At 30.8% G+C, this 26,473-nt stretch overlaps 2 long non-coding RNA genes across 4 annotated transcripts in view; both read right to left on the reverse strand.

Annotated features, from left to right (window-relative positions):
• Positions 1-26,473, reverse strand: part of LOC129919857 (uncharacterized) — a 181,781-nt gene that overhangs the window by 938 nt on the left and 154,370 nt on the right. The window lies entirely within an intron of this gene.
• Positions 1,995-25,458, reverse strand: LOC129919859 (uncharacterized). The gene is made up of 2 exons (XR_008773130.1): positions 25,362-25,458; positions 1,995-2,209 (listed from the first exon to the last, which is right to left on the reverse strand). It is a non-coding gene; the product is annotated as an uncharacterized LOC129919859 (long non-coding RNA).

Here is a 26,473-nt window from a genome sequence, read left to right on the forward strand (position 1 = left end):
AATTGTATTTGAGAATAAAATACAATGTCCGGACTGCTTATTTAACTTTAAAGTAGCTTTAAACTTAAGATTTTCAGCCATTAATCTAATATACCATTTAATCAAAAAGAAGCTGTTGTTTATTTTCAAAAGATGATAAGTCCGGGACTTATTCTGTTTTTGATACTAAAAAAATATTTCGCGTAGCTGTAAAATCGGATATAGATGGAGTAGATACTTCATATTTTAAAGACAGACGTGGTTATCCCTGGAGTACAAATTTAGTCAAAAAAACGAATTTTGAAAAAAAGTGGACTTATCATGTTTTGCAAATAAATGATTCAATTGAATAACCAGAGGCATCAATAGACACTAGACTAGACTAGATTCTAGCATTATCTAGCTGCGCAGATTCTAAAATGTAAGAAAGAGAGAGTTATAGAAATTAACTCGTAAAGAATAAGAGAAGTAAGTAAATAAACTATAAATGCTGGAAATGCTTTGACAGCAAAGATAGAGCTAGTGCTAATTGCGATTCTAGTTCATAATCTTTTCTGCTCTTGCAAAAAATTCCGTTACTAGAAGGAGGAGTCAGAACTCAGAAGTAAACAAAACTTGGTTCATTTCATACAATCAGCTTACTTCTGAAACATGGTCGCCTGGTTATTTACTTAGAATTTTGTATGAAATTCGTTTAAAAAATTGTGAAAAATAGAAAAATAAAAAAATAAAATTTTTATAAAACAAAATTGCTACGAAATACCAGGCCACCATATTGAAAAAGTAGGTTTCTGCTCTAATTATTCCTCTTTGTGAGTGATGAGTCATTAACAACGGTTGGCACTGACTAGATTCTAGCTTATTTAGCTTTGAAAATTTAAAATGTAGGAAAGAGAAAGTTATATAAAAACTCGTAAACAATAAGAGGAGTAAGTTACTAGAAGGAGGAGTCACATATGAATAACAATCAGCTTACTTCTGAAACATGTTCGCCTAGTTACTTACTCAGAATTTTGTATGAAATTCGTTCCGAATTCCGAAAAATTATGAAAAATAAATTTAAAAAAATTTAAATTCGCTTTTTGAGGAAAAATTTATAAAACAAATTTGCTACGAAATACCAGGCAACCATATTGATGAAGCAGGTTTCTGCTCTTTAATCATTCTTCTTTTTGAGTGATGGATGGGCCATTACTACGGCACTATGGGTAGTACTAGATTCTAGCATTATCTAGCTGCCCAGATTCTAAAATGTAGAAAAGAGACAGTTATATTTATAAATTAACTTGTTAAGAATAAGAGGAGTAAGTACAAAGTAAAAAGAGCTAGTCTAGTTCATACATTTTTCTTCTTCTGGACCGTTACTAGAAGGAGGTGTCAGAAATAAATAACAAATTCTGTTTTATAAAACCAGCTTACTTCTCAAATATGTTCGCCCAGTAGTAAATCACTGAGAATTTTGTATGAAACATTTTGAAAAATACCTTCTGTTTCATTAGTAAAAATATCAGTTTGTTTTTCGATTCGATTGATCTAAATCTGTCCAAAAAATAAAACAGTAAATATTAAATGGTGGGTGAACTAGTTTCTAATTCTAGATTATTTAGTAGATTGTAAAATGTAGGAAAGAGATTGATTTTAGAATGTTCATCTTCAACGCAAAATCATTCCGAATAATAGTTAAATCCTGTGGTTTTCATTGATTTTACGTTGTTTTATAGTGGCTTTTTCCTCAGTGTAATATGTATAAATTAACTCCTAAGGAATATGAGTATGAGTAAGTAAATTAACTATAATTGCTGGATTTGCTTTGACAGCACAGACACACATAGCTAGTAAAATCTTTTATTTTTCTGTAAAAAGACCGCTTTAAGAAGGAGGAGTCAAAAATAAATTATGATTCTATGGTTCATTCAATTCATACCAACAACTAACTTCTTTAACATGTTTGCCTGTTAAATCACTGAGGAAGATAGTACGTGTCAACTTGTTAATTTTTTGAATTAAAACAAATCTTGCTTTTCGTTTTTTATTAATTTTTTCATTCTATTTTTACAATTTTTTTTATTCACAAAATTCTTCTTCTATAGACTCCAACAAGGAAATTAAATTGCAAAATAGAATCATTAGAAGTCATAAAACTGGAGCTGCTGCTTTCCTTGGGGCAATGTCACAAGAATGGGTTCTATTAGTCGTCATCTTATCCACCATTAAATTACATAGAAAAATTCTAAAAAGAAAAAAAAAAAATTACATCTGTATTTTCCGGTGTTTTTTTTTTCAGCAACTCAAAAGTTACTTATTTTTCATTTAAAACACAAAATTAATAATTATGTATTTGATTTATTTGGTTTAAAGAATTAGTTGCCAGTAAACTGGACTATGTATTCAGGTACAACAATTACAAATCTAACATTATTTGTGAATTTTCGAAAAAAATGCGTTTTGAAAAATTTCCTCCAAATCCATCGAGAAAGGTCTCTTTAAAGCTCTATTCATAAATCAATCGCAATGGTTTTTTGAGGTCTTGTTGTTGAGTTAACTTGGCAAAAGTAAGCTTGTTTCTCTATTTAGTCTATAGAGAAAGTTCTCTATGATTTAGTCAGTGATTAAATTAGGGAGAATTAAAATTTAAAGGTTCACTATGGTGTATGTGTAACATTTTTTTATGGAAACATTTTTATGTTAAACATTTCCAAATTATTCTTACTAATGCATGTAGGACATATCTGAGCCCAGTTTGGAAAGGTTCAACTATTCATTATCAGCGTTACCACTTGCAGAAAAAAAAGTCGAAGTAGATTTGAAGAAAAAATGGAAGTAGATTGAAAAAAATCGAAGTAGATTTCCAAATATCCTTTTCTTTATAAAAAATCTATATTAAAAAAAATAATAGGTAGGTACTATTAAATTTATTTAAGTTAAATAATTTAATTAGTATAACCAACTAAAACCAAAAAAATTAATTCTTTCAAACTACATATTTTCGGTATAAATATATTTTTAAACATTGTTTTGTAACAATTTGGTTTTCTTAAAAGAAAAAGTAGTAGATTTGGCTTATATTTTGATAACTTGAAGTAGATTGGAACAGAGATTTTAAAATTAAGAAATAGATTTCGATATTTTTGTGATGGTGCGAAGTAGGAAGTAGATTTTAATTTTTTTTTTTTAAAGAAGTAGATCTACTTCAATTGAAGTATAATAGTGGTACCACTGTTCATTATGTCGATTTGGAAAGTATGTTGAACTTGTTGATCAACCTAGTGTAGATCCAGCTATAGTTTGATTGGTCATGTGAATGTTTTCAAATAGGGCCTTAGAACCCCACTTAAGGGTCCGTAAATATCACTTTAATATGTCATTTTACTTGTTATCGGTCCCTCTATTCACTGCGTCGATCACAATCATCCATCTGTTGACTAGAAGTCTAAAATATCAATTTCCGTTGCACAAGTTTCCATAAGATTGCATGGGTTTCCAAAACTTTGAAACCGTTTTTCTCAAAACTACAAATTTGCAGATTTGGGTTTTGACCCTTTGCACAGTGGGCCCCGCCATAGGTCAAAAATAAAAAAAGTAAATGTCAATTTTTTAAAATCCAATGATTAAACAACGTTCTATAATCTCCCATCGAACCAAAACCAAAAAAAATTTGACGGTTACCCTTTTTTTCATTTCTTAATAGCCATTCAAAGTCGGTATATAAAAAAAGGTACAGTTTTTTAATCGCTGCAGTTATAAGGTGTGAACTTGCGATAGTGATAGCGGGTGTTAAAAATTGTGAACAGTATTAAATTGTTATGGATATTAAACGAGAAGGTTAATTCTTTCTAAAAACATAAATTATATTGTTAAATAACATTAAGGCTAATTGTAATGGGGCTCGTTAGCGAAGCAATTTTAACCATTTTTATTTAGCTCAATTTTCATTAAATTAGAGATTTAGTTGGTTTGCCTTCGAGTGCCCTCTACAATTTAAGTTCTCAAATGAAGAATACCGTCCTACCTTTCGAAATAATAGCGCCGTTTTTTCCCCTTTTTTCCCCTTTTCGAGTAATACGAGTTTAAATGACGATACACGGAGAAAAAAAAAAATCATGTGTGCAATTCACACGCGGTAGAAGTGAAACCTTTTGAAAAAAATAGAAAAAATCTACCTATTTCTATTCTATCACCTTCAATTCCATGTTTTTTATATGACAACCTATATAAATTTTATATCATCTGAAAGCTTTTTGTCTTAGCTCATCTCATATATATCGATCAGGTCTATGAGACGTCTACAAAAACAGCTAGAATTTTTTGAACTCGATCAATTTCCATGAAAAAAGCGAAAAAACACGTATTTTTATCTTCTAACGCTATTAAATGCATTTTTTCCCTAACAACCTATAAAAAATTTAATACCATCTGAAAGCTTATTGTCTAAGCTCAAAATATATATATCGATCAGACCTATGAGACATCTACAAAAAGTGCTAGAATTTTTTAAACTCGATGAAATTTCATAAAAAAAAGCAAAACAACATGGTATAACAAAAATGTTATACCATGTGAAAGCTTATTGTGTCACCTTGTATAATAATGCATAAATCTTATTTCAAAGATGTCTACAAGAGAAGTTAGAATTTTTTAAAGTCAACCATGTCGAATTTCCATACTGAGATTACGGTACTTCCTACACTGGTAGCTGGTCATCGCCAAAAGATCTCCACAGGTGTTTTGAGGTATTTTTAAATTTAAGATTGTGTAACTTGTAGAGCACGTAACGTTATGTGTGATATATCAAATAAAAGGTTATGTTATCAGCATGCGTATTAAAGTTAAATCAGATTTGTATGTGCACTAGATCAAAAGATATAACGTGTGTTGGAAAAGAAAATCTTTTTACCGTTATCTCAGAATTTTGAATATGAAATTATTTGAAATTTTGTACATTTATAATTTATTTAATTACCTATCTACATTACAAATTTCATTCATCTATCTATTAAAACAAAAAAGTTATAACAAGTTGAAGTCGTGTCGCGTTTTCGTTTCATCTTGTTTCAAATCACTACGATACTAAAGAAGTTTTCACTTCAAAAAAATTACAACGTAAAACTAAAAAAAATCCTTTTTGGCACTATTATTTTTATAAAAGACTGAACTAAAGGGTAATGGTAAAGTGCTCGACTGATAGGCAGGTCCATTTCCGGCATTAAGCATTTTTTTTATATTTTCAAAAAAATTTTTTTTTACCTTTTTTATTTTTCTTGAAAATAACCAAAATTTTAAAAAACTGACTTGATGCATTTTTTTGCAATAATAAATCATATAAAATGATAATACAGGTGTATCATTAAAAAAAAAATGGTCATTATATTTTTGACCGCACATTGTATGGGAGGTGACCCACTGTGCTTTGCCCACGATATAATAATTGGAATAATAATTTCAGCTGAGAAAATCAAAAGCTTATCAATAGAAACCCAACCCAAAATAAATAACGAAGGAGTTATCAAATTCACAAAGGTAACCCTATTCTGACAGTTTTGTATTGAACACAGAATAGGTACCTACCATATTATGTATTTCCGTGCTTATTATTTGTATAACTACTTTTAAGTGTGACTGTTGATTAATTGTGAAACTTTTCAAATTGTGTTGTCACCATAAAAATACAAATAAAGGTTCAAAACTAAACTTAGTAAATGTAAGTACCATTAACATAAGCTATGAAAGCCCTTTAAGATTTTTGTTTTATATGAGCTTTTCAACTAGCCACCAATGTGCGTTGGTATTTTATCATTTCATCTATTTAAATTTGAACAAAAAAGTCATCTTACAAAACAACATGAAAACACGAACCGAATAAACCAAAGATTATGTAATTTAAATCAAAGACTTGTGTTTCCTTTTTTTTGTCATGGATGTGACATTCCTAGGGAGAAAATACTTCCTAGTTCCTAAAACAATATCAACCCTCCATCAGCGACACACTTTTAAGTTTTTTTTTCTTTTTTGTTTTCTTTTTTGAATATGCGTTTGAATGGCTCACGAAAAACTAAGTGAAAAACTCGTGAAAATGTATCCCCACAAAAACTGAAGAAAAAGAAGGAAAAAAAAAACCTCTGGCATAAATTTCGTGAAATTCAATTTTCCCCATTTTCGTACGTGATTGTCATAGTGATTCTAATGTTTTATTTAAAAACAGGCGCAAAATGTTGATAAATAGAATATAGATACCACCCTCGTCATTCCCCCCCCCCCCCCCCCCCGAATCGACCATACTTCACTCCTGAATGAAAATTCACCTGCACGTAATTTAAATTATAAGTGAAAAGCCGGGACCCAGAGGGTTCTACCTCTGCCAATGTTATATAGAGAGGGACCTAAAAAATGAACAAAAAAAAAATGCTCTAACTGAGTGAGGTTAGAGGAACAAACGACGACAACCTTAGAGGAGCGCATAGGAGGTATTTTGGGAGTACCAGGCAAGTCTTAACGAAGACCTATAGGAGTAGTAGCGAAGGGTGAGTGAAAATTTGGAGGCTTCATGGAGTGTGTATATGCTCTCTCAACCTTTACGTCGTCATCGGCGTCGTTCTTAAACATAAGTGGGTCGTTAGTAGAGTGAAAATTTATTACAATTCTATATCATCACAGGTGTTCAGGAGATGATATCGGCTTTGAAGGGCACGCCTGTAAATCCCAGATGTTCTGCATTCTGGAATAGCTAATAATTTGTCAATCGATGGTGGAATGGATATAGAGGAGATGTTGTGTTATTTTATTTATTTATTTTTTGTTGTTTTTTGTATTCATCTCAAGGCTCGTTTATTTATTTCCGCGTCATATGGAGCAGCAAAAAGGTAGGTTGATGTTGATGGTATAGGCATATAAGATATAGGTCGCAGGCATTATATTTACAGACATGTGATGCCTAAATTTTGTTTAAAATTTAATATCATGGGTGGAATTAGTATGAATAATTTAACAAAAAAAAAAAAAAAAAAAGACACTCATTTCAGGGTTTAATGAGATTTAACTCTGTGAGAAATGAGAAAATTACTACTGCTGTTGCTGCTGCTGCTGCTTTGCAAACAAGTTACCATATTCAATCCTAATTTAAATTAGATATTGTTAGGATAATTTAAAGGAGCTCAGAAGGGAAAATTTTAGGAATGGAAAATTCGGTGTGTGTTTATATGTACTCGTATGTTTTATATGAGTAAAATAGATCGATTTCTTGCGAATTAAATTATCTTTAGAAGCAGGAATCCTAGATTGAAATATTCTATTTAACTTGTTACAAGTCTGTCAAGTAGGTGTCATGCAGCAATCAAGCTTGTGACTTACTTTGATGATTTAAAGTTCTATAAAATATAAAATTGAAGTTCTATAATTTGTAAGGCGTATATTTCCGTTTCCTTTTTTTACTTGCGATAAAGGTACTATAGGGCAAGTTTAGGATTCGTAAAAAAAATCGAACTCGAGATAACAATTTTACATGACATTACGATGATGGAGAATGCCAAAAAAGTGGGTCCGGCAATTCTGTCTGTCTGTCTGTCTGTGTGTCTGTCTCTATCTGGAGCTGCAGCCTAAACAAGTGAAGTGATTTTCTTCAAACTTGGTAGTTAGCAGTTTTTGGTGATTCCCTAGAGGGGAAATTGAATTTTTTTTTTTATGACCAAAACTAACGGTACCTGCCATTTAACGGAAATACAAAAGTACATTTTTTTCAAAAACGGCACTAACGTTTTTGATTAAAATTTTTGTTTGTAGTATTACACATAAGAGCCAACTTTTTAAATAAAAATAAATATTTTTTGTACCGTTATTAACGGTACCTGTCATAGAACGGTTTTTTTCGGTTCTGAATATCTCGTACAACATTAACCCGATTTTAATGAAAATTTTTATACAAAAGTGTTTCAGTAAAGGTAATATTAAAATTTTAGAAAATTTTCAATTTTTTGAAAACGGATTAATGAAAAATTTTGAAATTTAGTTTTTATGTGTGAATTAATTATTTCTTCAAAATGAAATACCAACTATTTTTTTGAAAAATGTTAGAAATTTTTATATATAAAAATTATTTTTTAAAAAAACGGCTCCTACGATTTTCGAAATTTTTTTCTAAAAATACCTTTTTATACAAGTAATAAAATGGCATACTTGTTTTTTTTTAAACATAATTAAAAACGGTGTTTAATTAATTATAAGAACAGATTTTATTTTTTTACACTACCTATGAAATTTCTTGAAAATATCAAATTTTTCCTAATTTTCTTGAATAAAAAGCTTTAACATTAGAGTTACTTTAAGCATAAGAGCAAGTACGTGCGACCCCAGTCGTGCATTTTATTTTTCTTTAAAAACAAAAAAGTTACACATACGCCACAGTGACTATCTAGATGTATTCAATTAAAACATAAAATCACTTGACTTTTAATGACCATTCATTCCTAAGCGGTTTTTGTCCGCTGCTAAGCATTTGAGGTTAGAGTTACAGTGCATATGTACATTGTACAATGTACATAGTTCCCTACTATGAGCAAAGTTTAGGATTCGAAAAAGAAAAACGACATTACAATGGTAGTGTGATGCTTAATTTTCAAAGGCTGAGGTAAGCTCGCCGGAATCCAAGGTTCGTTCTGAGGAAAGCAATCTTAAAACTCAGTTAGAGTGAAAACACCGAATTCTTTCCAATTAGTAATGTTCTTTATTCGTTTAATCAACTAACTACTTTCTTATTTACAATTATTTATTCTTCTTTTATTTATTATATTTTTTTCTTCATTTATTACATAATAATATATCCTAACATGCTCTGATTAGAAAAGCCCTGCCTTGAGTGGGAATTAGCCCAGGCCCAAGGTGATAGGGAATATTCCAAGCACACCTCCTAACGAGGGTGAATAGAGCGCTACCTATAACTCTCGGCGAAAGCCCAGGCTCAAAATGAGTGGGAAGTAATTAAGTCCCTAAAGCACAGCCTCCTAACGAGGGTGAAAGAGTTATTTATTAAAACTAAAAACTTTTATTGAAAATAGGAACAATTAATTAAAATTGAACCACGGTCACCATAACCAAGTTGCTATTCAACTCTAGTAGCGGCGGGAGAACTACTTCTTTATTGTTCGAAGGTTGACGATTCTCGATTTTTCATACAAATCTTATATCTACTTAGTGATATTATTACTTAAAGTAAGTGTGAATCGTATAAAACAAAGAGTAATTTCTTATACTTTCTACTAATTCTTAAATATAAGATGTTGTTGTTGTTGCTGTCGGTGGTGTGGTGATGGTTGGTAGGTACGCTTATAGTCCGGGTGGTACGGTTGCTTGGAATTCATAGTCCGGGCGTACAGTTGCAAAATTGGATTTCGATAATGCAGGTAATGGTAGTGGAATGGGTTTATAGTCCAGGCGCTACCGGTTAGTAGTTCAGTTTATAGTCCGGGGGTATATACATATAGAGAAATGTAACGCTTCGTTACAGTAGATAATTTAAAAAAAAATGAGTCTCGTGATTATTTCTGTCTGTATGTCTGTCTGATTGTCTCTATCTGAAGCTGTAGCCTTAACCAGTGAAGGGAATTTCTTCAAACTTCGTAGTTAAGGGTTATTGGTTTTCCCTAGAAGGGAAATTGGTTTTGTTTAGACTAAAACTAACGGTACAATATGGAAAATGTTATTCTTTTATTAAAAGGCTCTAACGATTTTGATTTAAAAAAAAATACAAATCGGCAAATAAGAACGTTCTTATTTGTTGTATCGATATATTAAGGGTACTGGCCATTGAACTGTGTTCTTTATGTCTGGCTTTATGGTAAACTAAAACACCGATTTCAATGAAATTTTTTTATATAAAAAACGTTTTAGTAACCATAAATTAAAAATGTTCAAAAATACCACTTTTGGATTTTTAAAAACACATGTTTAATTTTTTTTTTGAAAAATCATTTTTTTTTTTCAAAAGAACTATTGAACTTTCTTGAAATTTGGTTTGAAAATATGAATGCAAGTAAGTGCGAACCATTGTATATAGTTATACAAGTTCTAGATATCATTTGATAAGAAAACTTTTTTAAGAAAATCATTTATAACGGTACATTCCAAAGAACATTTTTTTAATGAAATTTGAAATTTTTTCATATTACGGGTTTTATAAAGTAGTTTTAACCCTCTGTCGGCACACGGGTGCGAATTTGGCACGACAAAAATGAAAAAATTACATTTTTTCAAAAAAGTGGGTGCAAAAAAGTCACTTTATATTGGTGTAAATACATTTTTTTTTAAATTGTGAAAACAATATTCGAATTCCTCGGAAAATTCTACATCAAATTCATATAAGTTTTCTCTATAAAATATGAGACATAAAAAAGTTCTAGCGACATGAAAAAGAAGAAGCCAAATTCGCACCCGTGTGCCTATCACGTCACAAAAAAGAGGTGTGCCTACAGAGGATTAATATAAATCAAAAAAAGATGTATTGTATTGTATTTTATACAATGTGCCAAAATTTGGTTTCAAAAATTTACAGGACTTTGAAATGCAAGGTTTTGAATTTAAAGACCTTTGAAATACAGAACAATAGAAAAGCAGAATAATGGATAACAGAATTATTTTCATACAGAATTTTTGATGCAAATAAAGAATTTTGGAATTCAACCTTTGGCGATGATTGCCCGGAATAAGTGTTGCTACCTGTCCCTTTTCGTCTTGGGATGCTTTCATTTCTCCAGTGTATTCGTAATCAATTTCGGTAGGTCAGATTTTTATTTTTTATTTATTAGGTATTATAACAACTATATGTATTATAAAACTTATGAACGTTTTGAAGTATTTTAATATTTTTTTTTTTTTTACTAAACGTAAACATACAGCTATAAAATTATAACTCAACTCAAAGTAAACAAATTAAGTCAGTATTGACAAAAAATGGGTCGTAAATAGAAATAGTACAATAGTCCCTCAATAATGTGAACTAATTAAAACAAGGCGTTTTAGGATTTTAGAGGGACTCACATTGTTGGAACTTTTTCCAATTGTCATTTAACTGATTAAAACATTCTTTATAACCAATAATATCACAGAAAATATTTATTTGAAGCTCAGTTTACCTAAGCATTTATTGAAAAAAAAACGTTAAAGAAACTTCATAAAAAGATGTAACATCATGTTAGCACAAAAATCTCCAATCTGCAGCTGCATTCAATATATCTTAAGATATGTCTAAAGTCTAGACAAATAACAGTTATGCACTTTTCAGACCCATACAAAAATTTAGTGCAAGAACGAGAAAAACATGCAAGCTTTTACAAAGGAAATTCACATTATAGAGTCTAAAAATTTTCCAAGTTCACATTATAGAGATGACAATGAACATTCGCATTTTAGGTAACTCACATTATCGAGAGACTACTGTATTTTCTAAAAACAATTTAGTTTTTGAATAAGTTAAATAAACGTGTATTTGATTTTAAAAATAAGTCCCTACATTTTGACTTTCAGCCGAATCTTTCTACAAATTTTTAAATTTCTTTCGGCTTCTCAAGCTTTCAATATTTTCTAACTCAGTGAATAAATAAGTTCTGGATGCACATGCTATATAATTATTGCGTGTCTACTACTCATATTTTAATATTTTCAAACTCATGCAATCTAGGAATATTATTACATTTGACCTTCAGCATAAAAACCAAAATTATCAAAAAAAAGTTCAAAAAGCTCAATAATTAAACCTCAATTTTTCGGACGAATCGTTTTGTGGCAAAAACAAATTCTCTGCTACTATGGTGTAAAAGACCTTGAAATATGATGCCTCCGCGGTTAATAGTTTCTCCTTTTAGGTTGAAGAATTAGATTTGCCGAATTCCAGATGCGGAACCAACTTGTTTGGATTTCCAAACTATCATCGTAATTTCAGGTTTGATTAAAATCTCCAATTCGATTTTTATTTTTTGCTTCTTTAAGAATGCAAAACTTGCTCTGTAATTCCTTTATCGCAAGTAAAATAAAATGAAAAATGAAAAAAAAAAAAAAAACAGACAGAATTCTGCAGATTCAAAACTTTTGCAGAAGTATCTACAACCGACAGACGGGCAGCGACAGAGAAACTTTTCTTTGAAAAAAAAAAAACTTTTTCTTTGCTTTTAAGTTTTATTATTTTTTTCTTCTACTTCTTCTATGATGGTCGCTTTTAATTCCAAAAAGGAAAGATTATACAAAGATTATGTTGGAAATCTGTTCTCTTCCAGCTTTCAAAACTGTTCGAGCGCCAAGACCATGTCCCTCTGTCTTTAAGAAAAAGCGAAAAAAAAAAATGTTTAAAGAAAATGGCACACGCTTCAAATCCACTAGTTTCGCATGAATTTTTATTGAATAGTTTTCCAAAGTCCTGCAGTATGGTTTGCTGCTTCTGGAAAAACGTCATCATCATCATCATTATATTTGAAGGCTGCAGGAACAGCAGCAGCAGGTGATACCCAAAAATTCCACCTAAATCGAATGAAGATTAACACAGTGGTGCACTGGAACTGCACATCACTTTCAGGATATCTAAAAGTTTGTTCCGATTTTATTCTTAGAGCGATTGTCCTTTTTCTACTGCCGAAAATTGCAAGAAAGAAAAAAAAAATGTACTAGAAGACCCGCGCTAAAGAAAGGATGAAGTTTTGCATTGCTTCAAGGTTTCACTTTTTCTTTGGACATCAGGAATCCTTTTTTTTTTTGGTTTTTCTTGATTTTTGTTGAAGAGGAGTATGCGTGTCCTTATGCGGCATGGCTGTGGCAGGATAATTCATTTTTCTTCCTCATCTTTTGCACCAATCTTTATGCCATTCACTTCCGCCTTGGAAACATCAAAACCAGGCACTATTATCGTGACAGACATTTTTTTCCTTCCGAAGTTTGTCTCCGAGAAAGGATTTTAGTTTTTTTTTTTTTACTTTTTTTTTTTGGAAAACGAACGGACTTTGGATTTGGTGTGTGGTGTCCTTTTTTCATGAGCGGCAGCGCTTACACAAGAAGCAGGGTTTCTCGGCAGAGAAAATGGCAAAAAAAACTGCGAAAATATTTGAATAGACATTAAAACTTATGAATAACTTTGGAGTGTTTGGTTGGTGGTTGGTTTGTGTAGTTAGAGAGAGAACTGCTGCTTCGGCTGATGCTACTTGGAAAAGTATGTAGTATAGAAATTCCAAGGCGAGATTTATTCAAACAAGGACTCTTTGCAGATGAATGAAGGAAGAAATCTGTTTTTTTTTTTTTTTTGGTTTTTGTATTTCTTTCTTCTTCAAGTCTGCTGAGATAAATGAGTTCTTACCAGCAGCGGCATATTCGTGGATGAACGATGATGTTGATCAGTAGCGGCAGCTTTGTCAGGAGGTCGGTGATGGTGGCTATACTTCTTACAGCATCACAGCAGTCATGGTAACGTAGAAAGTTTTCTTAAACTATGATTACTTTTTGTGAAGTTTTTGTTTTCTAAGATTTGGAAGGTTTCTTTTTTTTTCGAACAATTTTTTTTTCCTGTGAAGGAGAAGATCCTTTACTTTTTCGGGAGGTAAAAAAAGGACCTCAGGTGATGAAATTTATTTCATGAACATTTATTTTTCTTATTTTTTTTGTTGCTTTTTTTTGTGTTTTTTCTTTTTGCTAATATTTCATTTGATGGTTGATTTAGTATTAGCGGTGATTAATTTGTGGTTTCAGAGAGAAAGATTTTGTGTGTGTTTTTTGTGCTTGAGGCATAGAGATTGTGTGGGAGTTTTATGCTATGATGTTAAATTGACATTTTTTGGGGGCTGTGCGAGATAAGGATTTAGGGATATTTTGTTGACATATATTAAAACAATGTTAATCAGTTTGGCGTTGGTGGTAGTGGTAATATTACCTTAAATATAATAGAACCACATTAAATGAGGTTTTTTTTAATGAGAAATGTGGTAATTAGTTAGGAGAAATAATTAGGACTAGAACGATATTTCTTCATTATTTTACATAAAAGTTATTTTTTTTTTTATTTTAAAAAAGATTAATAATTTTGAAAATTAAAATTTCAAAAAATCGTATCCAAGATTTACACATATAAAAATGAAAAAAAAAAAACAGTATTTTGTACTACTGTGTTGCATGTACCTGTTTTTCTGTCAAAAGTTCTTAGGAATCCAAAAGATTTCGGGTTGAATACAATTCATCACGGGACAGCTCATCATGTCATTTATTCAACGGAAGAGTCATCATAAGAAATTTCATCAATCGAATCATATGATTTATATGTTGACTCATGAGTTAAATTAAATTAACTCACGCCTCCTTCCTGCTTTCTCACCAGAAATTACTCGCTCTGGGTTGACAAATACAAGTTTTTACAAAGTAACATAATTGCTAAATTTCAATAGGGTACCACTAATATTACTCTAGTGATACACACTTTTTCAAATATACCCATATTTTCTTTACTTCTAAAAAAAACACCCTTTCACATAAAAAAATTTATAGACTTACATTATGCGTAATTTCCATGGGAAAGAGAACATATTTAATGAATTTCGTAAGGGTACCATTTATACCATTGATTTTATCGGACTTATCGCGGATTTTTCCCTATTTCCCAAAAAAACACCCTTTAACCTAAAATATTTGTATAGACTGTTTTTGTTCTTGGTTTCTGTTGTAAATGAAACATTTTTACTAATTCTCATTGGTGTAATAATTTTTTCCTAGTTTTTGTGGTACTAATTCAGAATTTCATCATTTCTTAAAAAAAAACACCCTTTCACTCAAGATAATTTTGTATACTTTAGGATTCTTAATTTTTATACCAACCAAAACATTTACACCAAGTTTTAAAAATTAATACAATTTAAGTCAGCTGTTATGATACCTTCCTCACACACAACTCAACCTATCAAAAAACACCCTTTCACCAAAAATAATTTTAAGAACTTTATGAATCCTTTGCCCCTGTTAAAGTCAAAAAACAAGCACTCTTGTTTTTAATTGGCAATAACTTTTCTTAGAGCAATCGTATTGACTTTATTTTTATGTCATTGGATTCAGCATCAAAAAATATCTTAAAAACATGTGTCATGTGATGATATTCGACAAAAAAATTTTTTCAGTATGTTTTTGACCTTCTTGTCCGCGAAAAAACACCCTTCCACCCAACTTTTTTTTATAGACTTTTTTTTGTACTTGGTTCTTATCCCAAAAGCAAACTTTTTGCCAAGTTTCATGAGTGTAACAATTTTTTTTTTATTTCTTGATTTTATGTACTATTTTACTTGTACTAATAATACAGTCAAATAAGGAGAAAAAAGGGGTAAATCTCGGAATGAATGTTAGTAGAAATTTTTTTTGCTCAATATCTTCCTTTTGCCATTCTATAACATATCTCAAAAGTCTAGAAAAATCTCATGTCCGCTTGTCGCTATTTCAAGGTCAAATCGCGAAATGGAGATTTTCAAAATTAGCAAAAATAGGCTATGGTATTATATACACATATGATACATGATTTCAAGGTATTTTTTAATGCAAATTCCAAAAAATCTAAAATCAAGACAATCTGACGTCTCTGGAAAAAGTTATACCTGTTTTTCATCTGTCAACTCATATTATTATAACAGTTGCAAACTTACTGCCGAAAAACCCTTAAAAGTTATGGTAGATGAACCAAATTTTGCATGAAAATTTTAGAATCCATCATTATTAAAAATCAAAACAATCCATTACAAAAAATATATATACCTACGAAATAATGGTTTTTTTTTATGGAGGGGCAAATTTTAGGATATGCACTAAAGAAGATTCTTGTTCATCTTAGGAATAAGTGCTAATAGGCTAATTTTTTCATTTTAATCTTTGTTTGGATATTCTTTAACTACCCTCAAAAATCTAAAAACATCTCATGTCCACAAGTCCTAATTTTCTTGGTTTGAAAATAAGGTGCAGATTTTAAAAAATTAATAAGAAAAGTTTAAATTTTTATATGTATACCAACATAAGCGACATGATATAAAGGTATTCTTTAACACTTATTCCAATAAAACTCACAAACAAGTCAACCTGACCATCCTTGAAAAGTAATGCACCTTATTCATGTTGATCTGACACAAATATCTGAAGTGTAGTTTTTCAATTTTTTTAAATCTGCAACTTATCTTCAAACCAAGAAAAGTAGGACTTGCGGACATGAGATTTTTTTAGATTTTTGAGGGTAGTTAAAGAATATCCAAACAAAGATTAAAATGAAAAAATTAGCCTATTAGCACTTATTCCTAAGATGAACAAGAATCTTCTTTAGTGCATATCCTAAAATTTGCCCCTCCATAAAAAAAAACCATTATTTCGTAGGTATATATATTTTTTGTAATGGATTGTTTTGATTTTTAATAATGATGGATTCTAAAATTTTCATGCAAAATTTGGTTCATCTACCATAACTTTTAAGGGTTTTTCGGCAGTAAGTTTGCAACTGTTATAATAATATGAGTTGACAGATGAAAAACAGGTATAACTTTTTCCAGAGACGTCAGATTGTCTTGATTTTAGATTTTTTGGAATTTGCATTAAAAAATACCTTCAAATCATGTATCATATGTGTATATAATACCATAGCCTATTTTTGCTAATTTTGAAAATCTCCATTTCGCGATTTGACCTTGAAATCGCGACAAGCGGACATGAGATTTTTCTAGACTTTTGAGATATGTTATAGAATGGCAAAAGGAAGATATTGAGCAAAAAAAATGTCTACTAACATTCATTCCGAGGTTAAACCCTTATTTGACTGGATTATAATCTATTATAAAAAATTAAACAGTCAAAAAACAGAAAAAAAAATAAATATCATGCTCAGGCATTTGTTGATTCCATTTTTGTTCCTGAAAACTGAAATTAACATCACTGTCGCAAATGACACATTGAACTCGAATGTGTGTCACTCTGGGCAAAATTTTGTTCATTGATAAAATAGTCCTGTGCTGGGTAACGAAATCGTTGTCGAGAATATGTAATTGCTTGGCATTTAGCAACATTAGGTAAGTTCTAAATTGTTTTTTTTTTTTACATCTTACAAATATTCAAATCGGTGTGCAGATGTTAAGCATCGCTGAGTTTATAAATTATTCTAGAAATGTTCATGTCATCCCTATAAGTAGACAATTCAGAATTGTTAATCACAGATACTACATCATTTATCGACAAAATGAAGACATCACACATCAAAACCTTCGACCACGCATATAATTGGACCACCTGGAGCTCTCACTCTAACCAAAAAAAAATAAATTGTTATGACTTCTGTTCATCCACAAACGCAATTTCTCTCAAAAAAAAAAAAAAACAAGAATAATAAAACCTATTTTAACACCATTTCAGAAAAGTCACTCGTCACTATCTCACTCTTTGTTCGAAAAAGAGTTGCAATTGAATTTTTGGCAAAAAATTCTACAAAACGAAGCTATCAAAACTGAAATTCAATTTCTTTCTGCCGCTTGCCATCATGCCATATTCTACCACATCAGAACTAGATTCTTCTATTTTCCACATTTGTACCTACAAACCAAAAACTGGAAACTGACAGTACTTGCTGGGTAGCTAGTAGAAGCTCTTGAAAACATCATCATTATCATCATCATCATCATAACCAACACATCATATTGTTGTCGTCGTCATCACTTCAATTCAAGAAATTTATACACACACGTTGTTGTTGACGTTTTGCAAGGATTCTAGCGACCAAGGAGCTGAGGAAGTTCGCTCATATGTATGCAATGACAAATAATGCAACATAAACTGTCAAGCAACCTTGTGCTTGCAATTGCTCTGCATTCGACACAGGAACGACACGGATTCACAGGATTCACTTTTACCCTTCAAAATAAGAGAGAGAGACAAAATTTCTGTCTCTGCAAAGTGATTTCTATTCGTAGGTGGTATCTTTGGAGCAGCTTTGTGGCAATGCTAGAAATTGTAGCAAGAATACTGGATACTGCTTGTGTCGAATTTCAGGAAGAATATCAAAAATTTTTGCAACTCTTGGCATGAATTGTTCCACAACGCGCGTCTTCCTGAAGGAAAATAGGAGAAAAAAAAGGCTTAGAGGTATGGTAACTGTGTTTCCAAATGTTGAAACATTGGCGATCGATAACTTGTGTCTGAGTGCCATTTGTCTATTTGTTGTTGTTATTATTGCCTTTAATGTGCGAATCAACTGCCAGAACACATTCATCACCACCAACCATCACACAGCTGCACCAGCAGCAGCAACATATCGAAGCATCGTCGTCACCAAGCAAGGGAATATCCATAGATCCTGAATAAAATTTCACAAAATTGAATTTGTATCTGCAAAGTGTCTGTGGTTAGTGGTTGATTCAATGTTGTTTCTGTGTACCAATTTATATAGAGTATAGAGGTGATAGAGATACCGTTAGAAATACTATTTCCTATCAGAAACGCATCAGGAAATTTTTGTGTTTTTAGAATTTGATTATTTTTGAGAGCAAAGTCTCTAAATTTTTTTTTTTACTGAATTTCAATACTCGGTTTTGTATGAATTTCTATGTCCTGATGGTTGCTGATTCTTGTGTTGTTTTGTTTTTAAACGAAGAGTCTATGTTTGTGGTTGGTCGAGTGGGCAAATAGTCCAGTAGTACCGCAGTTTTGAGTGTGTTGTTTTTTTTACGGTTTTGGATTTTAACAAAGTACTTATATGGAGTATTTGTTGAAGGTAGACAACTTTTCATTTTCGAATTATTGGTTGTGTGCATGTTTGCGTTGTTGTGAAAAGGATCTTTCAACTAGAATTCAGTAAAAAATATTAATAACATTGTTTTGATTATAAAAAGGGTTTATTTTGATGTCCAACAAAAGATGCGAAGATATCTGCTTTTAAATGTAAAACAAAAAAAAAACATATTAATTGCAAATAACTCACCAACCAGAAGTGCAGAGCTTAAAGAAACTTTTGGTTTTCATTCGTTAATTAGGCTTAATGAGACCATTCTTTTGATGTTTCATGGATTTGGAGGAAGTTTTTTAAAAATGCATTTTTTTCGAAAATAAAAAAAAATACAAAAATGTAGCTTTGGTCCCTTAAAACGCAAAGGACTGTTCATTAAACTTCACATCTTCAAACTTAAACTTGTTTCGAGACTTGAGTCCTAAGATAACTACCTCCGAATGAAAAAAAAAACACAACTTTGATTGCAAATAATAGAGCTTATTTAGACCTTTGCTTTGAAAAATGTTTGGAATTTTTTTTTTTTGCACGGGACTTTTTAAAAAATTTAAGTTTTTATAGCTTACCACGGCATAAAAAGAGCTTTTAGGATCTTAAACACATGAAGTAAATCACAAATTTTGATATTGGTGAATTTGGCACTGAAGGAATTTCAATATTGTTTTAGGTTTTTTTAATGTTGAAAGCTCCAAAAAAATGTAAATTGATTTATGATATTTAGAGATATAAACCTGTTATCAACTTTTGGTTTTCACACTGCTGAAAAGAGGATGAACAGAACTTTATTTTTCTATGTAACTCATCAAGTTAAATCTTAATTTTGGTATTGGTGAATTTTTGCATTGAAAGTAAAAAACGCTTTGAAAATTTTGTGATGCAAATTTTTAAATAACCCAAGTTTCCAAAAATTATAGTTTTTACTTCTAAAAGTACCACAAGATACCTTTATTTTGATGTTTAAAACCTTAAACTAGGGGTATATTTTGGTCATATTGAAATTCTTTATTTATTGAAACATTAAATTAATTTGTTTGCTTATTAGTATTTTTATTATTTTGTTGCATATACAGGGTGTCTAGAAAGTAATGGATCAAACGAAACCTAAGATCTCTCAGAATTTGGTGACTTGTTCAGCCCAAATCCTTACGGTTTTCGATTAAATATGCAGTTCTTCTGAAATTTCCCTACTTTGCATCAGTATTTTGCTTCCTCTGCCCATAATTGATTTTTGTTTTTTACAATTCTTTCAATAAAACATTGCTTAACAATAAGAAACAATTAATTAATAAAAATATTTTTTATTTCATACGCCATTTTTCTGCAAGTTAATGAACAGTTCCAAGTTTCGTAAAAACTCAATTTCTTGCTTTTATTTCAGAGCAACAAGACGAAAAAAATTTGTATTGTGTAACTCTGGTTTATTATTTTTAAAACTTATCCCGGTATTGCAGTTTTTAAAAAAGTATAAAAGTTTCCAAAGTTGAAGTTAGATAAAAAAATATTACAGTTTGAACTAAAAAAAAGGGTTTTTTCAGAGCAAAATACCTTGTATTCATCAAAACTTTTTTGTTGTAATTTAAGTCAAATAAAGTCCTTCAGCAAAAATGTAGATCTTTCAATGATCTGCATTTTATACCCTTACAGTTTTTTTTTGTATAATGCACGGTTCTTGCACTATAGCTCATTAAACTCGAGTTAGACTCACAGGGTATGAAAATTGTATTTTTGTTCCCAAAACTACAAAAGCAAATCTTAGGAGGGGAAAGGGTGATTATCTATTGTTTTGGTTTACAATGAACCCAAAAAGTGCAAATTAAACCCAAGCACAAAAAATATTTTTATTTTTGTCGACCTGTGTTATACATCAAGCTGGTGAAAGATTTTCTTGGAATGGTATGTAATTGTGTAGAAATTATGAGCAACATTTTTTGAATATTTTCATAACTTTATTTTGAATACCAAATATTTAAAAATTTATTTTATTATTTAAATTTGTACACCTTTTACATACCTATTATTATCAACTATGTCAAAAAACTTCTTTATTTATGTCATCCAAACTTGTTGAAAAAAAAAAAAATGACAAATTGCCCAGTTACTTATGTCATTCATATCAATCCAACATCTATATTTATCCACTTAATCGCACAAGAACAGAATCGATTTAAAAGGCAATTTATTTTCAATAAATTTTCGTTTCAAATCGAAAAGAGTCAAAAAAGAAAAAAAAAATACCTTTAAATACACTTCGAATAGCTTTTCTATACATGCGAGTCAATAAGTTAAGCAAGTCATCATAATCTTCATAAATCAAACATTGATTTATGATTTGATCCACCAATTTACCACCATCACTTACACCACCACACCGTAACTACCACCACCAGCAACATCACCGGTGCGGTGCCGTTTGCCGGGCGCGATTCAGCAGCGTTAAGTTTTATTACTTCATACAAAAGCTAACACAGAAGTGATTACACCCAATTTATTTTCAATTTGTTTCCTCCTCAACTATTTCGAACTTGAATTACTTTTTCTATATGAGAGCAGAGCCATGATAGAACGGCAGCACGAACACGATGTTGCTTCCAACGAAACGAACGTGATTGTTACATGTGTTTTTCATGATTTTTTGTTCTATTTTTTCTTTTTTTTTTTGCTTAAAACTTATTCCTAGTATCTAAGAGAACCCGGAGGGTTTTTTGGATATAGATTTATTTTCTTTATGTATCGAAATTTGTTGGGTCTGCATGGCGTATGCGTAATATATTTCAATAAAATATTTTCAAATAAACCACACTCTACCACGTACCTTACAGAAACTTTAACTATTTTTCTTTTGAAATTTTGAATAACAAAGAAAAATAGAAAGAAAACAAAAATAAAGATAGAAGATACAAACAGAAGAAAATGTGAAGTGATGGAGAGCTTTTAAATTTTGTAAGCAAAAAGAAGGTTTCCATGGAAACAGCTTATTCTTAAGAAAGGTTTTCTAATTGTCTGGAGAGATTGTAGTTAAACTGATTTTTTTTTCAAAATTCTGTTTTAAACAGCTTGATAAATGAAGCTGTTTTATAAAACGTTTTTAGTAAAGACTTCTTGGAAATTAGTCGTCGTTTATAAGAAAGTCAAACAAAAACTGTAAACAGTATTGACATATCGCGGTTTTGAAGAAAACCTTTATAAACAATCAACTTTTATAAACTTTTTATAAACAATCAATTACAGCGTTTCAGCGCTATTCAGCAATGATGATTTATTAAAACTGCATAATTTCTTTTACTTTCCACCAAAAACCACCTATCAGTGCTAATTCAGCATCATTCAGCAATATCCAGAGCAATCAAATCAAGGATTTTGAAGAACTGTGAGTCATTTGAAGATTTTAAGTATTGTTCAGAACCGAACAAATATCATCCCAATCTTTCAGCGAAAAAGACCAAAAACTTTTGAAGAAGAAAAATATCTTTACTTAATTTTGTGCGTTCATTTAGCTGACCATACAAAATTTGACCTCATTTAGTGTTATTCAGCGTGTCAAACAGAAAATTTCACTATTCATTATTACCACATTTTAACAGCTTTTCAGCAATTGTAACACTAATTTTCTGTTATACTTGAGTAGGTACTATTGAAGTTTTATTTTATTCAGCAAACTGATTTGATATAATTCAGCGCCGTTATAAGTTGTAAGCTGGGCTGTGATATGTTGAGTTAATTCGCGCCAAAACAGTTCAGGTGCAAAACTCGCACCGAAAAGCCATTTTGTATAAATTTTTTTTAATCGCATTTGTAATACAGTCTCCAAATAACCAATCTTTCTCCTTTTTTAAGACGACTTAAGGTTAACAAAAAATCTTTTGATTTTTCTCTACCAAAATCACATCAAATATACTACGTGCTCTACCTACCCTTTTTCAATTGCTCCCTAATACATAAAATCATTTCTTTATCCTTTTATATAGAAATTTATCTAAAGTATTAGAAAAACCAAAATATCCATATCCCCATTCGATCAATTTGCAATACAAATTTTCAAATCACCAATCATTTTGTAAATCCCATTAACACGTTCCATGGATTTTTTTCATTTTTTCATGTTTTCGTTTTTTTTTTTTTTTTTTTTGTATCCAATTTGAACAAATTTATCCATTTATTCCTTGCAGTAAAACAGCCTTTGCGTGACTTCAAAGAAGAAAAAAAGAAAAAAAACATAAATAAATTTATATAAAATTGATTATTTTCGTCTTATGTTCTGAATGCTTGTATTATTTCTCCCTTTCTTTTTCTCTCTCCACAACATCGGTTACCCTCGAAATAAAAAAAATGAAACGAAAAAAAATCCCATACAAAAATGACCAAAAAATACAAATTGGGGTTAAAATCACGTACACACATAATAATTCCCCGGAAGGAAATTCACAATCGAACATGATGCCCAAGTCTGAACAAAAAAAAGTCGAAAAAAAAAGAAAAAAAAATTCCAGCACCATCTTGTGGCAATTTTCAAATATCAATATGCCACTATCAACATCCATATGTCAAGGTTTTCTTTTCTTCTTCGTTTTTTTTTCTTGTGTCAGAAGCAAAAAAGTCTAATAATAAATTTCAAGAAAAAATAAGAAGAAGCCCCTGAGATTGAGAGAGAACAAGAAGACATTGACGTTACACAATTTTAAATCATTTCCGGTCTTTTTGTTCACAATTCAGAACAAAATTTCATCTCAATATTGTGTCTTCACCAACTTGCGTTACACAAAAACGTGTCCTTGTGTCAAAATTAAAGAAAAAATCTCTCAACAGCCAAGGCTTCTATCAAGGACCAAGAGAGATTGTACTATATCGTGAAAGATGTGTGTTTCATTTTTGAATTGCTTATTCACAGGATATCCCAATATATACCTACCAATCTACCTACCAACCTGTGCTTCCACCTACTTAAAGTGGATCAAGTCTTGAGCCTTAAGCTGTCATTATCATACCGATATGGGAATTTCCCTTAACCAACATAGCACACAGGATAAAAAAAAGGACTGAAAATGAACAACACAACAAAACAAAAAAAATGAATCCTCCTTAGCGATAAGGTAAGGATGCGCCTAATCTCTTAGCAGTAAAGTAATCATTTATCCACCTCTAACTCTCTTGTTTCGGCGGATGGCATGAGCCTGAGGGAAGAGGGTGAGCTCAGTGTTGGCTGTGTGTTGTATTGGAGCAAACAAAATCTCCTGTTGGCATGACATGTACAAAAGCTCAAGTGCTATTAAAAATGCATTAGAGTTGGCTCCTATATTCCCACAGGCTACCAGCAAAATGTTGAGAGCAATATCGTGGGGTAAACCAACAGCAAAAAAAAAAAAAAAAAAACATTCAAAGGATCATAACAATTTTCGGTTTGCTTGGTGGTAGATATCCTGAAATCCACGATTTGCTAAACTACAAACTATTATTTGAGACGGAAGAGGTCAAAATGTTATACCAAATGACTTGGAACACGACACCAAAGTACCTACAAAAAGAGGCAAACAAAATTCAACACACCAAAAAAAAAGAGAAATCCTTATCTCAAAGAACAATGAAGGGAGAAGGAAAATAACGAAACGGGCCAGAATACCGAATGAAAACGAAATCACGTTCGATTTGATGTTTTTATTTCACTTTAGTTTGAAAATGTTTTTTGATCGGCATCTCGCAGGACCTGCGATTATAAAAAAAGTTCAAATTGTGTATATGTTTAGCCTGGTGACACACATTTGGCTATATGGAAGCTGAAAAACATAGTTAAACTGTTAGTTCCTTCTGAAGGTAGAGGTTAGAGGACATGTACAATGGTCGGAAAAAGTATTTTGACAAAATGAACATTTTTCTAACTGTAGAGAATAATCTGTAACGGTTAAACATAAAGTAAGGAAGTTGACGGTTATTTATTAAGTATATTATGGTGAATCTCATGATGGTCAATGTCAGTCATATAGTTGGTATTATGCTTCGAGGCTGCATTTTTTGTATAAAAAGTACTAATTTTTGAGGGAAAAAAGTATTTTGACAAACGTTCTTTTTCAATGTTGGTATGGTAAGGTAATGCATTTTACGTGTTTCAAGCACGTATTAAACTGACAGGCTTATTAAGGCTTCAATTTGTAAAAAATTGGGCAAAACGGCGGAACTTATCATTGAAATTAATGCATCTTCTATTGCAAGTCATAATTTCAGTGTGTCTGTTAAAAAATCTGTGGAGAACTGAATTTATCGCGGGAAACTAAAAATTACCAAATATGAAGACACAAAAATATAATTATACAATTATACTATTCAAAATTTACCATAAATGGACAAAAAATTAAAAAAATGCACTAAAAAATATAGACGCATTTTGAAGAATTCACTTTAAATCGGGGATTGACTCCAAAAAGTCTGAATTTGGAAATGCCATTCTTTCATCAAAAACTTTGTTAGCAAAAGTACCCTTTGCATTGAGCTCGAAGAAGACAATTTTACCATGTTTATGGGAAGATAATACAGAATTTATCTCATAAAACAAAAATTGAAAAAAAAATTGAATTATTATTGACAATTATTGCTACAGACTTTATCCAGGCATTTGATAATATAAAATTAAAGACACTTGGATTCCCACCTGGTTTCGTGAAATGGACGGAATCATACCTGTCTGATGGAATATATCGTGTTGTGTTTAGATGTTCTAAATCAGACCGATTCATTGCAATTTCCGAAGTCCCTCAAGGATGTTATCTGGGACCTATCATCTTCATTTTTTCAATCAATGATGTAGATTCATGGACCTTACGAAATGTGTAGAAAGATAATTTTTACACTGAAAAAAAAAACAAATTTTGATTTTCAAGAGGTTGGTAATTTGAAAAAAAAGTTTTTTTTTGTCATAATTTTTGAACTAAGGGTGGGCTAACGAAGAAATGTGATGTAATATGTTGGAATTAGCATGATTAACTGAGAAAAAGTGTAAAAGGACAATTTTTAAACTGAAAAAAAAAACAAATATTGATTTTTAAGAGGTTGGTAATTTGAAAAAAAAAAAAATCCTTATCATAATTTTTGAACTAAGGATGGGCTAGCAAAAAAGTTATATGAATTGTTGGAATTACCAAGGTTAGTTCAGAAAGGTCTAAAAAGTTCAATTCATGTTCTCAAAAAGAAATCACTTCACACCATTTAACATTTTTTGTTACTTTTGAAAATGTTTGGTTAGATTTTAATAAGCATGTAGCTTTTCTAGGTGCTTATATGGCAAACCGAAAAAATCAATAATTTTTACACTTGAAAAAATATTTTTATGTTGTGGTTTTTAAGGTGAAATGAAACAAATCTACTTAAGCTTCTTAACAGGAATGTTATATAGACTACATTCAATCAAGTAAAAATTCTAAGTTATAATAACATTTGAGGCGGTCACTGTGGTGTATGCGTACTTTTTTTTTGTGTGATGAATACTAAGCAAAGGATATAAAAATGTGTTTTGTTGTAGGTACCTTTTGCAAAAATAGTGGAATAAAGAAAAAAAAAAGTTGGGCTTCTGGGCGAACTTTGGGCACTCAAACCAGGCAGGTTTGAAAGTAAGTTAAAGTTTTATCGAAAATCAAAAAAAAAAAAAAAAAAAAATAGATTTGTCTTTTTTGTCTTTCATGTGAACTTACCTATATCTTTGAACCAACACTTATTTCAAGACTTTGGTGCAAAGATATGTGCTTCATAAAAGTCATTCAGATCTTT

The sequence above is a fragment of the Episyrphus balteatus genome, chromosome 4 (assembly GCF_945859705.1).
Source record: "Episyrphus balteatus chromosome 4, idEpiBalt1.1, whole genome shotgun sequence".
In the NCBI taxonomy this organism is placed as follows: Eukaryota; Metazoa; Arthropoda; class Insecta; order Diptera; family Syrphidae; genus Episyrphus; species Episyrphus balteatus.